This window comes from Lissotriton helveticus, chromosome 1_1, assembly GCF_964261635.1.
Source record: "Lissotriton helveticus chromosome 1_1, aLisHel1.1, whole genome shotgun sequence".
Classification (NCBI taxonomy): Eukaryota; Metazoa; Chordata; class Amphibia; order Caudata; family Salamandridae; genus Lissotriton; species Lissotriton helveticus.
Window position 1 is genome coordinate 571295277 of NC_136057.1, and position 12723 is coordinate 571307999.

At 45.1% G+C, this 12723-nt stretch overlaps 1 protein-coding gene across 1 annotated transcript in view; it reads left to right on the forward strand.

Moving 5' to 3' along the window:
- LOC144813884 (solute carrier organic anion transporter family member 1A2-like) overlaps nt 1-12723 on the forward strand; it is a 1119068-nt gene that overhangs the window by 827529 nt on the left and 278816 nt on the right. The window lies entirely within an intron of this gene.

Consider the following 12723-nt stretch of genomic DNA (forward strand, 5'->3'; position numbering starts at 1 on the left):
CTGGAGCACATATATTGAGACCTAGCAAAGGCACATCGGGCTACCAGTCCCTACAATTTTGCCAAGTTTCGTGCAAATCCATTCAGCCGTTCGGGCTAAAAGTGAGGCCAACCGCCCTATGGAAATTAACATGGGAAAAACGCGTTTTGGGACCCCCCTTTTTTCTCGGCCCCCCCTTGACGAACCCCCCCCAAATTTTCAGGGGCTGCTCAGAAACAAAATGTTCCATTTTCCTGAACATTTCAGCCAATTCCGTCCACAAACGCCAAAGTTATTAGACAGAGAATTTTCAAAAATCCCATAGAGAAAAAATCCTAACTATATATACCTACTGGCGACCGCCAGTAGGTAATATATATATATATATATCCTGATTCCACTCTCAACGCCGGCTTCCATATGGCGTCCACAAAAGACGAGAGAGACGGACTCTTTTCAAATTCAGCAGCCGCTGAGAATCTTTATTTTTTCAATTAATTATAGTGCATTGCCGTGCCTAACCAAACGCGTTTCGGCGTGCCTGATGCCTTGCTCGCTGGTAGTGATTGTGAGGTTCCCTCCATTATTTACTTTGTAAAGTGCTACGTGATTGGTCCATGCCTGTCCATGAAAACAGAAAGCATACTACAACATACATTTCTGGACATTCATTAGGTCACCATAATGTCAGTATTCATTAGATTTCTACAATTAAAACTGTTGCATATATGTTGGACGTTTACATATAACTTGTATTTCATAATTTTTTTAAAACAAGAGAATATGTATTATTGACAGCAATTACTGACGTCATTCCTCTAATGAAAGAGAATACTTCATTTTTTCATCATAAATAATACTGTACATAAAAAGGTGCTATAAATTCACTGGTCTATTTGTTTAAATCAATCCGGATTTCATTAGTATATTTCTGACCAATTACTCCACCCATTGTGTGCACATGTGCTCATAAAGTGCAAAAAATATATTTTGAAAATGGTAGCTTTGCAATACTTCCAGCCGGAAGTATCCGATTATTATTACCATAGTGTTAAATACAACCTTTTATAAAAAAGAGGGATTTATGAGGGGGAGAGGGGCGGTTCTATATTGTGTTTCGATTATACCTTCATCTCTGTACAAATACAAAATTGCAATACTAAACAACATAGTATTATTTCATTTCATTATAGATGGGTCACTTTCTGAGTTCAGTCTACATTTGTTTCCACTCTGGGTTATTTTTGCACCATTTCCATTTTTACCCTGATTTTTTATTCAATTTTAAATCCCTGATAAACTCTGCGTTCCCATTAGCCATTAGTAGTGTTATTAATTATATATGAACCACTAAGATTCCTAATCCTAGGAATACCTATTAAGAAGTATAAATACATAATTCATTAAAAAACCTTATTTGTAAAATATAAAAAAGGCTTTCCTATCTACTCCACTACATCAGGAGATAAAGTGCTTCATGCTTTACTACTGGATTCCTGGGTAATAATATATGTTTTATTACTAAACATTTATTATCAAAGTTTCTGAGCATTTGGGAGATTTAAAGAAAATGGTGCAAATCATCACACGTATTCAGACCTTTTGGGCTTTTGCTATCCAGCTCTATGATGTAACTGGTTTCCAGTCTACGGAGTTTTTTCTCCCTATCACCCCCTCTTTTACTACTGGGTACATGGTCAATGACAAAATATGTCAGAACATTGAGATTATTACCATGTTCCATTTTAATGTGTCTCGCTACGGGGTAGTTAGGGTCCGAGTTCACTACAGCCCGTAGATGCTGCAAAATTCTGGCCTGAGCTGGAAGCTTAGTGCTTCCAACATATCTTAAACCACATACACATGTTAAAATGTACACTGCATATTCAGTCTTGCATGTAAAATGTCCTTTGATTTTATTTGGTCGATCTGAAAATGCAGTTGTTTATGTCGATCTGAAAATGCAGTTGTTAGCACCAAATTTGCAGGTTCTGCAAGATGCACATTTTAAAAAAACCATTGCGGGAGGATAGCCATTTGTCTTTATTTATGGTTTCAGGACTGGTTTTTACAAGGTCTGATTTCATGGAATGAGCCTTTCTGAAAGTGAATGTAGGTTTATGAACATAAATCTAATTTAGAACCCCATCTGTTAATACAATTGGCCATTCTTTAGTGACAATTTTCTTGATTATTTTGGACTGTCTACTATAAGTAGATATAAACCTGCAGACCTTTTTGGTCTCATCTGATTCTACATTGGTTTTACTGTTAGGTGCCGAGTTGCAATCTATATCAACAGTTTTTGATTGTAAAAGTGTTTCCCTATTAATGAGAGACACTTTCCGAAGTGCAGTTTTTAAATTGTTTTCTCTATATCCTCTTTCTAGTAGTGTTTTCTTTGTGAGAGCCAGAGCTTCTTCACAAGCTTGTGTTGAACTGCAAGTTCTTTTAACTCTGAGATATTCCCCATAGGGGAGACTAGCTATTGTATGGCTGGGATGGAAACTGCTTGCGTGTAGCAGGGTGTTTCCTGCTGTTGGTTTAACAAACAGGCTGGTTTCTATTTGTCCTGAATTTATATTGACCTGTATATCTAGGAAGCTGATCTTATTCTTTTCTATTTCTATTCTTTTGGTGTCCATCTTGCCTACAACGCGAGTGGTCGCTCCCCTCTCTTCCTCCCTCACCCTTCACCTGTGGTATCGTAGCGCTGACCTCTGCATCTGCCTTTCAGCTAGCGCGCACGTTTGTTTAAAGATCATCATAGCGCTTTGGCTGACTGTAGCGCTGACCTCTGCATCTGCCTTTCAGCTAGCGAGCACGTTTTGTTTAATATTATCATAGCGCTTTGGCTGACTGCATTGTTTTACATTTGCTGTGCATTACCTGTGATAATATTGGCTGTGTTTTATTCGAGATTGCGTCACTATTTGCCCTGTCTCCGTGCTCGAACCCGCTCCCACCACAACAGTATCTGTAACATATTTTGGACCTCATAGCGCCCCATTGCTCCTTGTTGTTGTTGTTGCGGCCATTTTCCTGGTTGAACCGAGCCCTCCCTCGACCTCGCTCCAGCCTCCCAGCTGCCCCTCCCACGCTCCGCCCCCCTCCACCTCTCCACTTATGACAGATGCACCAACGCGCAGCGTCCACGCGCTACGGCCGCGCCGAAGGTGCGCCAAAGGTAAGCCCGTCTACGCCCGTCCGCGCCTGGACCGCGCCCAGAGCCAGACCCCCTGGTCCCCGCATCACCCATCCTCCCCGCATTACATACGACGCCTCCTCCCTCTTTGCACTCAACCCCGGCCGACTCACTAACTGCGTCCAAGCAGCACCAGGACACACCCATGGACCCTTCACCTGCCAATCCTGCAAATTTACCTGCGTCAAGTCCCAAACCAAATCCACAAACACCAAACAGAGAACCAACACCAACCACCTTAACTGCATCCTTCTCAACACCCGCTCGGTTCACAAACACGCCATCGACCTTTGGAATCTACTCGACACCATTTCTCCGGACATCGCCTTCCTAACAGAAACCTGGATGAATGCCTCTTCAGCTCCAGACATCACCATAGCCATCCCGGACGGCTACAAGATCATCCGTAAGGACCGCCCCATCCAAACAGGAGGAGGCATCGCCATCGTCCACAAGAACACCATCCGCATCTCAACGAGCTCAGATGACAACCTCGCTATCGCCGAACACCTCCACTTCCAGATCCACACCGACCCCAAGACAACACTTAGGGGCACCCTCCTCTACAGGCCACCAGGACCCCGTACAAAATTCAGCGAAGACATCACTGACTTCATCACCCCACACGCCCTCCGTTCAGAAGAATACATTCTACTGGGAGACCTCAATTTCCATCTGGAAAAGAGCAACGACAGCAACACCACCACCCTTCTGGACAATCTCGCCAATCTCGGACTCAAACAACTTGTTAACACCCCCACACACTATGCAGGACACACACTCGACCCTATCTTCACTTCCAGCAAGCATATCTCCTTCACTCATACCACACCCCTCCACTGGACGGACCACAGCTGCATCCACTTTATTTACAATAAGACCTCGACCCACAACCACCCTCAACCAACTCTGCGAAGAAACTGGAACAAAATCACCATCGACCAGATCTCAACATCGCTTCTTCAAAAACCCCCTGCCTATTCAGCGAACCCTAACCAAGCCGCCATCAACCTCACACAATGGTTAACCCAAACCGCCGACAAATTAGCACCCTTGAAAAAACATCAAACCAAGCAAGGCAGCAAGAACGCCCCCTGGTTCAACGATGACCTTAAGAAATCCAAGAAGCTCTGTCGTTCCCTTGAGAAAACTTGGAAAACAGACCCAAACACTATCACCCAAGCCGCCTTCAAAAACGCCACCCGCAAACACCACCAATTAATCCGGACAGCCAAGAAAACAGCACTCAAAGACCGACTAGACAACAACGCCCACAACAGCAAGGAACTTTTCCACATCATCAAAGAATTCACCAACCCCACCGCCAGCTCTAACGACATCACCCCCTCACAAGTCCTCTGCGACTCCCTTGCTTCATTCTTTCACGACAAAATCGCCGACATCCATAACAGCTTTGACAACACACCTGTAAACCAATCCACCCCACTCACCTCCGAACGGTTACCTCCCCCGAATATCCTTCTCGAATGGAACCCAATCACCACAGAAGAGACGATTCGCCTGATGAACTCCATCCACTCAGGATCCCCTACAGACCCATGTCCCCATCACATCTTCAATAAAGCAGACTCCATTATCGCACCCCATCTCCGAGATGTCATCAACTCCTCCCTTAACTCCACCACATTCCCAGATAGCTGGAAACACGCCGAACTCAGCGCCCTTCTGAAGAAACCCACAGCTGACCCCACCGAACTCAAAAACTACCGCCCCATCTCGCTCCTCCCATTCCCTGCCAAAGTCATTGAGAAAGCCATTAACAATCAGCTCGCCACCTTCCTCGAAACTAACAAATCACTCGACTCCTCACAGTCCGGCTTCCGAGCCAAACACAGCACCAAAACCGCCCTCATCGCAGCAACAGACGACATTCGAACACTACTAGACAACGGAGACACAGTCGCCCTTATCCTCCTTGACCTCTCCGCAGCCTTCGACACAGTCTGCCATAGCACCCTAATACAACGCCTCAGAAACATCGGAATTCAAGGAAAAGCACTGGACTGGATCATTTCGTTCCTCGCTGGAAGAACTCAGAGAGTCCGCCTCCCCCTTTTAAGTCAGAGGCCACCGAAGTCATCTGCGGCGTCCCGCAAGGATCATCACTCAGCCCCACCCTCTTCAACGTCTACATGAGCCCCCTCGCAACCATCGCACGTCAACACAACCTCAACATCATCTCCTACGCTGATGACACTCAGCTGATCCTCTCACTCACCAAAGACCCAACCACCGCCATAACCAACCTACACGAAGGGATGAAAGAAGTAGCCGAGTGGATGAAGCACAGCCGTCTGAAACTGAACTCGGACAAAACGGAAGTCCTCATCTTAGGCTCATCCCCTTCCACCTGGGACGACTCTTGGTGGCCGACGGCCCTAGGAAAAGCACCCATACCGACGGACCACGCACGGAACCTGGGCATCATCCTGGACTCCACACTCTCGATGACCAGACAAGTCAACGCCGTCTCATCTTCATGCTTCAACATCCTATGCATGCTCAAAAAAAAATTTCACTGGATCCCCACCGAAACAAGAAAAACAGTCACCCATGCACTGGTTACAAGCCGCCTGGACTACGGAAACACCCTTTACGCTGGTTCCACCGCAAAACTACAGAAAAAACTTCAACGCATCCTAAATGCGTCAGCCAGACTCATACTAGACATCCCCCGCACAGACCACATTTCCGCTCACCTGAAAGACCTTCACTGGCTCCCCGTCAACAAGAGAATAACGTTCCGCCTCCTCACCCACGCACACAAAGCCCTATACGAACTTGGACCGGATTGTCTCAACACGCGCCTTTCCTTTTACACCCCCACCCGCCAGCTGCGTTCGTCCAACCAAGCCCTCGCCGCTGTTCCGCGCATCCACAAAGCCACCATGGGAGGAAGATCCTTCTCCTACTTAGCGGCTAAGACCTGGAATTCCCTTCCCATCCACCTCCGCCTTACTCAAAACCACCTAGCCTTCAGAAAACAACTTAAAACATGGATATTCGATAAGTAAACCTCCCCCCCTCCCTCAAGCGCCTTGAGACCCTATGGGTATGTAGTGCGCTATATAAATTTTGACTTGACTTGACTTGTGAATTCCAGATTAAGTGAGTTATTATTCATGATATTAATGAATTCACTGGCTTCCTCTTTTGTACCCTTCCAGATTATAAACATGTCATCTAGAGAAGTGTGGCTTAGGGGTTAGAGGCGGCAGACCTGGAGCTTGAATTCGGCCCTGGACCAGGGTTCAATTCCCCGCCTCGGCGGGTCTTGGGCTAAAAATTCCACGGACTCGTTAATTCTCGCTCCGGTGCCTTCTCGACTCACGGGTTCACACTCTGCGACTCTGGGCAATAGCTTGCTTAATCTCCACAACGGCCCCTCGTGGTGGGATGCCTGGCTTTCACCTTGTGGATACCCTGCCAGGGTTATCTCACAGGGGAATACGAGGACGGGTTCCCTAAGCAAGCGCGGAGATGCCCCAGGGTAAGTCGTGCGCTATATAAGTTTCATTCATTTCATTTAATTTCATTTCATCTATAAATCACCATAGACGTACAATATGCCGGTCATATATATATATTAATATTACCTACTGGCAGTCGCCACTGGGTTTCTATTGAAAAAGCGTCTTTGACGCTGTTTGAAGAATCTTTGCAAAATTTTCAAAACTAATTGTTCCCTCCGGTCAACTCCTATCTTGAAATTTTCGGGGTGATTTATCAAGCCGTGGCGAGAAAAAAAAGGGTTAAAAAACACGTTTTCCCATTGGTAATTTCCGGAGACCGGGCTCGAGGGAACCGAGCTAGGTATCCAGCCAGGAAAGGAGAGATCCCAAAATCAAAGAGGATCCCTTTCTTGCCCCACTCGAACGACCATGACCATGAGGCTTAGTATTGCTTCTAATACAAGAATTCCTTGAATGTAATACATTACTGAGTTTCGTATGTATTTTTCCCTTTTGCTTATTAGACAGCATTCATATATTTATATATTTTTCATTGCACTTCCTGGAGTGGTACACACAGGGCTGGTCCCTGTGGCGTCCTGAAGAAGAGCTAAGGGGAAGCTCAAAACATGTTGATTTTCTACTAGGTCCGCTGACTCATTATAATCAGAAAACCTAGAGACCCCCCCTTTTTAATATATCAGCTAGGAGCCCCGAATAAAGTTAAATTTGCCCACTGGCTAGGTATTTTTAATTCATCCCACTCCACATACACCACTGCACTACACATAGTTCCTTACAAAAAGTGCTCCTACGTATTGTCGCAAGTCGCAGCACGCCTCAACCCGCAGAGGGTTTGGATGGCCCCAATGATGAAGCATGTCACCGTGGGGAAACCCTGGTGAGTTAGGGGACTCAAGAAAGGACATTTTTCCTTTCTTTTCCAGATTCTGTTCATTATACTGATGAAAATCTATCCCTGCTAGGTCCTTTATCCGTGATAGCGGATTTGTGTATGTCTTCAGCTAAAATAGGAGGGTGAACCTAGCAATTCCCTCTACGTCCCCCCGTTTTTTGAACTAGTATTTAGTGTATAGTAATTATGTAGAGTTGGATTATGTGTTATGGAGAATAATTATGTGGTATGGTAGTCTGTGTTGTGGAGTGGTATCCTCAGGTTTAGTCTTCCTCGTTTCCATAGAAGCTCAACTATAAACTCAGTGAGACAAAACAAGAAAGAATCACTGAGGAACACTTGTAGACCTGGTCAGAGGTATGAGCAGGGCTACTGAAATTACGTGACTGTTTGGCTGTACCAAATTTCGCACAATTACACATTTTCTGCATTAGCCACAAAATTCATCATCTGTACCCTAATCTGCAGATTTGAACAAAAAAAGCCTTGTTTCTAGCTCAAACGGCTCAAACGTTACCAGAAATGCAACAAGTGTTACAGCGTGGTGGAAAGTCCTTTGCAAACCTAGAATGGTCACCTGTTACTTATTGCTAAATGTGGGTGTTAAATTGATAATAATGTTGTGCGAGCCACTCTTGTTTCCTTCTGCGTCTCTCTTGACTCTTTCTGCATTTCTGTTGCTGCTTTCTGCACATTTCTTTTTCTGCACCCCTCCTGCCTCTTTCTGTACCTCTCTTGTCTCTTTGTATACCGTTGCTATCTTTTTCTGCACACCTCCTGCCTCTTTTTACACCGCTGTTGGTTCTTTTTGCACTGCTCTACTTCTTTCTGCACCTAACTTGCCTCTTTCTGCACTTCTCTTGCTTCTTTCTAAACCTCTGTTGCTTCCTTCAGCAATTCTCTTGTCTCTTTCTGCACTTCTCTTGCTTGTTTCTGTGCCTCACTTGCATCTTTCGGCACCTCTGTTGCTTCTTTCTGTACCCCTCCTGCCTCTTTCTGCACCCCTCTTCCCTATTTGAGCAACTCTATTGCTTCTTTCCACACCTCACTTCCCTCTTTCTGCACCACTTTTGCCTCTTTCTGTACCTCTGCTGCTTCTTTCTGCACTTCTCTTGCCTCTTTCTGCACCCTTCGTGCCTCTTTCAGCACCTCTGTTACTTCTTTCTGCACTTCTCTTACTTCTTTCTGCACCCCTCGTGCCTCCTTTTGCACACCTGCTGCATCTTTATGCACTTCTCTTGGTTCTTTCTGCACAGCTCTTGCTGTTTATGCACCCTTCGCACCTCTTTCAGCACCTCTGTTTGTTCTTTCTACTCTGATCCTAGCTTTTTCTGCACCCCTCTTTGCACCTCTATTAGTTATTTATGCACTGCTCCTGATTGTTTCTGCACCTCACTTTCCTCTTTCTACACCCCTTTCCCTTTTTATGCACCACTCTTGCCTCTTTCAGCACCTATGTTGCTTCTTTCTGCACTTCTCTTCCTTCTTTCTGTACTCCTCGTGCCTCTTTTAGCACCTCTGTTGCTTCTTTCTGCACTCCTCTTCCTTCTTTCTGCACCCCTCATGCCTCCTTCTGTACCTCTGTTGCCTCTCTCAGCACCTATGTTGCTTTTTTCTGCAGATCTCTTTCCACTTTATTCACCTCACTTGTGTCTTTCAGCACCTCTGTTACCTCTTTCTTCACTTCTCTTGCTCTTTCTGCACTCTTCACACCTCTTTTAGCACCTCTGTTGGTTCTTTCTGCACTGCCCCTACGTTTTTCCGCACCCCTCTATGCACCTCTATTGGTTATTTATGCACTGCTCCTGCTTCTTTCTGCACCTCACTTTCCTCTTTCTACACCTCTCCCTCTTTCTGCACCACTCTTGCCTCTTTCTGTTGGTTCTTTCTGTACTGCTGTTTCTTCTTTCTGCACCCCTCTCGCCTCTTTCTGCACCTCTGTTGCCTCTTTCTGCACTTCTATTGCCTCTTTCTGCACCTTTCTTGCTTCTTTCTGTACCTCTCTTGCCTCTTTCAGCACCTCTCTTGCTTTTCTCTGCAGATCCTTTCCCTCTTTCTGCACCTTGCTATCCTCTTTCTGCACCTCTGTTGCTTCTTTCTGCACCCCTGTTCCCACTTTCTGCACCCCTCTTCCCTATTGGTCAAACTCTCTTGCCTCTTTCTACACCTCTCTTTCCTCTTTCTACAGCAGTATTGCCTCTTTATGTACCTCTGTTGCTTTTACTGCACTTCTCTTGCCTCTTTCTGCACCCTTCATGCCTCTTTCAGCACCTCCGTTGCTTCTTTCTGCACTTCTCTTCCTTCTTTCTGGACCCCTCGTGCCTCCTTCTGCTCCTCTGTTGCTTCTTTCTGCACATCTCTCTGTTCGTTTTGCACTTCTCTTGCCTCTTTCTTCACCCTTCATGCCTCTTTCAGCACCTCTTTTGCTTCTTTCTGCACTTCTCTTCCTTCTTTATGCACCCCTCTCGCCTCTTTCTGCACCTCTGTTGGTTCTTTCTGCATATCTCTTGCTTCTTTCTGCACCTTTCTTTATCTTTCTGGACTTCTGGTGCCTCTTTCTGCATTTATCTTGCTTCATTTTGCCCTTTTCTTCCTCTTTCTTCACATTTCCTACCTCTGTAGGCATAGGTAGAAATCAGCATTTAAAAACCTTCAGAATTCACTCAAAACAGAGATGTTATAGTTATAAATTACCCTTTAAAAAACCTTTGAAATTCACTGAAAATACCATAGGTTTCAGGGACGTTATAGTTAGTTGGACATTTCACTCATACAAAACCAGAGAAATGTGGTTGTTATAGTAAGTTGAGCTAACTATAACTCGCGCCCCCTCAATGCACTGCTGATGACATCACATATTACATCATTCATGATATGGTCAGTGACATCACTGATGACATCATCCATATGATAATCTGATGCACCTCTTCACGCCCTAATATAACCTTTGATACACCCACTCTAAAATACAGACTATTATTTTCAAAACCATAGACACACCAATACCAGTTACTACATACCCACTCACTGATTCCTAGGTCAACACACAAGTCCACTCATTCACCCATACAGTCACTCATACATGCAGTCACTAATCAATACAGCACTATCATTTGTACTCATACATCTATACGGACACACACACATCACCACTCATCCTTTGAGGTACTCACACACCTAGTCAATCATGCTAAGAATCATTCATACTCTTATTTACTCACCTATACAGTTAGGCACACACCACCTCACGTATTCATACAGATACTAATACATACTTACTCTCTTATACAATCACTGATACAAGTAGGCCCGGGCGTCAAATTCCGTTCCGCGTGCGGAAATTGCGATAATTTGACATTTTTGCGTTTTGCGGAGAGCACGAAAATGCCGTAGATTTTTTTCATGCTCGCGCTGTAAAAATACGTTCTCGCCCGCGCAATCTCCTTACCTGGATCCTCCTTACCTGGATCCCAGTTTTCCAAGATCCGGTCGCGTGCTCCACGAGAAGTTGTATTGTTGGTAGCCATTTTGCGCTATCTCGCAAGAGTACGCACCCACGATCACGTCATTCATCTCGCGATCATGCACCGCAAGAGTATGAGATCTCAAACTTGTCATTCTCCACCGCGAGCGAGAGCGTGAGGATGTTATCATGTCATATCGAACGCGACAAGGAGCGAGAGAGCCCGAACACTTCATTCTCCACCACGAGGGAGAGCGTGATGACACAAACACGTCATATCAAACGCGACAAGGAGTGAGAGAACCCGAACACGTCATATCCAACGTGACAGGGATTGAGAGAACGCAAACACGTCATTTTGGACGTGCCATTGACTTCCGGCGGAAGTAATGTGAAGCTCGAGAACTTGAACATGTAAAATTTTCAATTTGTAGAAGAACATCAGCTCTAGCAGCATAACACTTTCTGCAAATGATGATTTGGATGAAAAAAACTCTTCAGATTGACATTTGGCTGTCTTTTTATGTGCAAGGAGTCCTTTATTAAAATGGAGGGAGAGGGAGGAAGTGCGACAGAATCTTCAACTTCCTGTTCCTGTCCAGCAGGCTCCTCCCCGTGCTTTGTCAATCTCCTGCTCATTCTGCCTTTGGATTTTGAGCTGGAAAGATCACTCTTTTTGTCTGATGCATCATTGCAATTGGATTTGAGGATTTTGTAATTTTGATATTTTAAAAATGAGTGGTTGTTGTATCTGTTTGATTGTGGGCATTGCAGTTGTTGCAACTACAATTTAATTTTTCTAACCAACATTCCTTTTTTATAAAATGTTGTGGGTAGTAGTAGTCAGTAGTAATCCCCGAGCTAGTCATGGCCTCATGGGTGTGTGCATGATGAAGCAACTGTTCCTTAGGTGTTTTTTGAATGTATTTCATTTTGAAGCATCATTTAGGGCATGGGTGGCATTGGATTGAGTTGGGAAAGGTATTTTTTTGGGGTGAGCTTTCTGTTGTTGGGCCTGGCTTTGTGGCTGGTCGCCATTTAGAAGCCTAGGCCTGCAAGCTCTGTCTTGCCTTGTCTGCCAGCAGGCCTGCTTTCATCCAGTAGGCTCAGAGCAGGTAGTCACAGTTTTATTAATCAAGTGTTTCTGTGTAGTCTGTTGAATTTAGACATGATTTAGGGCATGGATGGCATTGGATTGAGTTGGGAAATTTGTTTTTTGGGGGTGGGCTATGTGTTGTTGGGCCTGGTCATGTGGCTGGTGGCCATTTTGAAGCATATGCCTGCAAGCTTGTCTGGCCCTGTCTGCCAACAGGCCTGCCTTCATCCAGTAGGCTCAGAGCAGGTAGCCACAGCTTTGTTAATCAAGTGCTTCTGTGTGGTCTGTTGAATTTAGACATCATTTAGGGCATGGATGGCATTGGATTGAGTTGGGAAATGTGTTTTTTTGGGGTGGGTTTTCTGATGTTGGGCTTGGCCATGTGGCTTGTGGCCATTTTGAAGCCTAGGCCTGCAAGCTCTGTCTGGCCTTGTCTGCCAACAGGCCTGCTTTCATCCAGTAGGCTCAGAGCAGGTAGCCACAGTTTTATTAATCAAGTGTTTCTGTGTGGTCTGTTGAATTTAGACATCATTTAGGGCATGGATGGCATTGGATTGAGTTGGGAAATGTGTTTTTTGGGGGTGGGCTAGG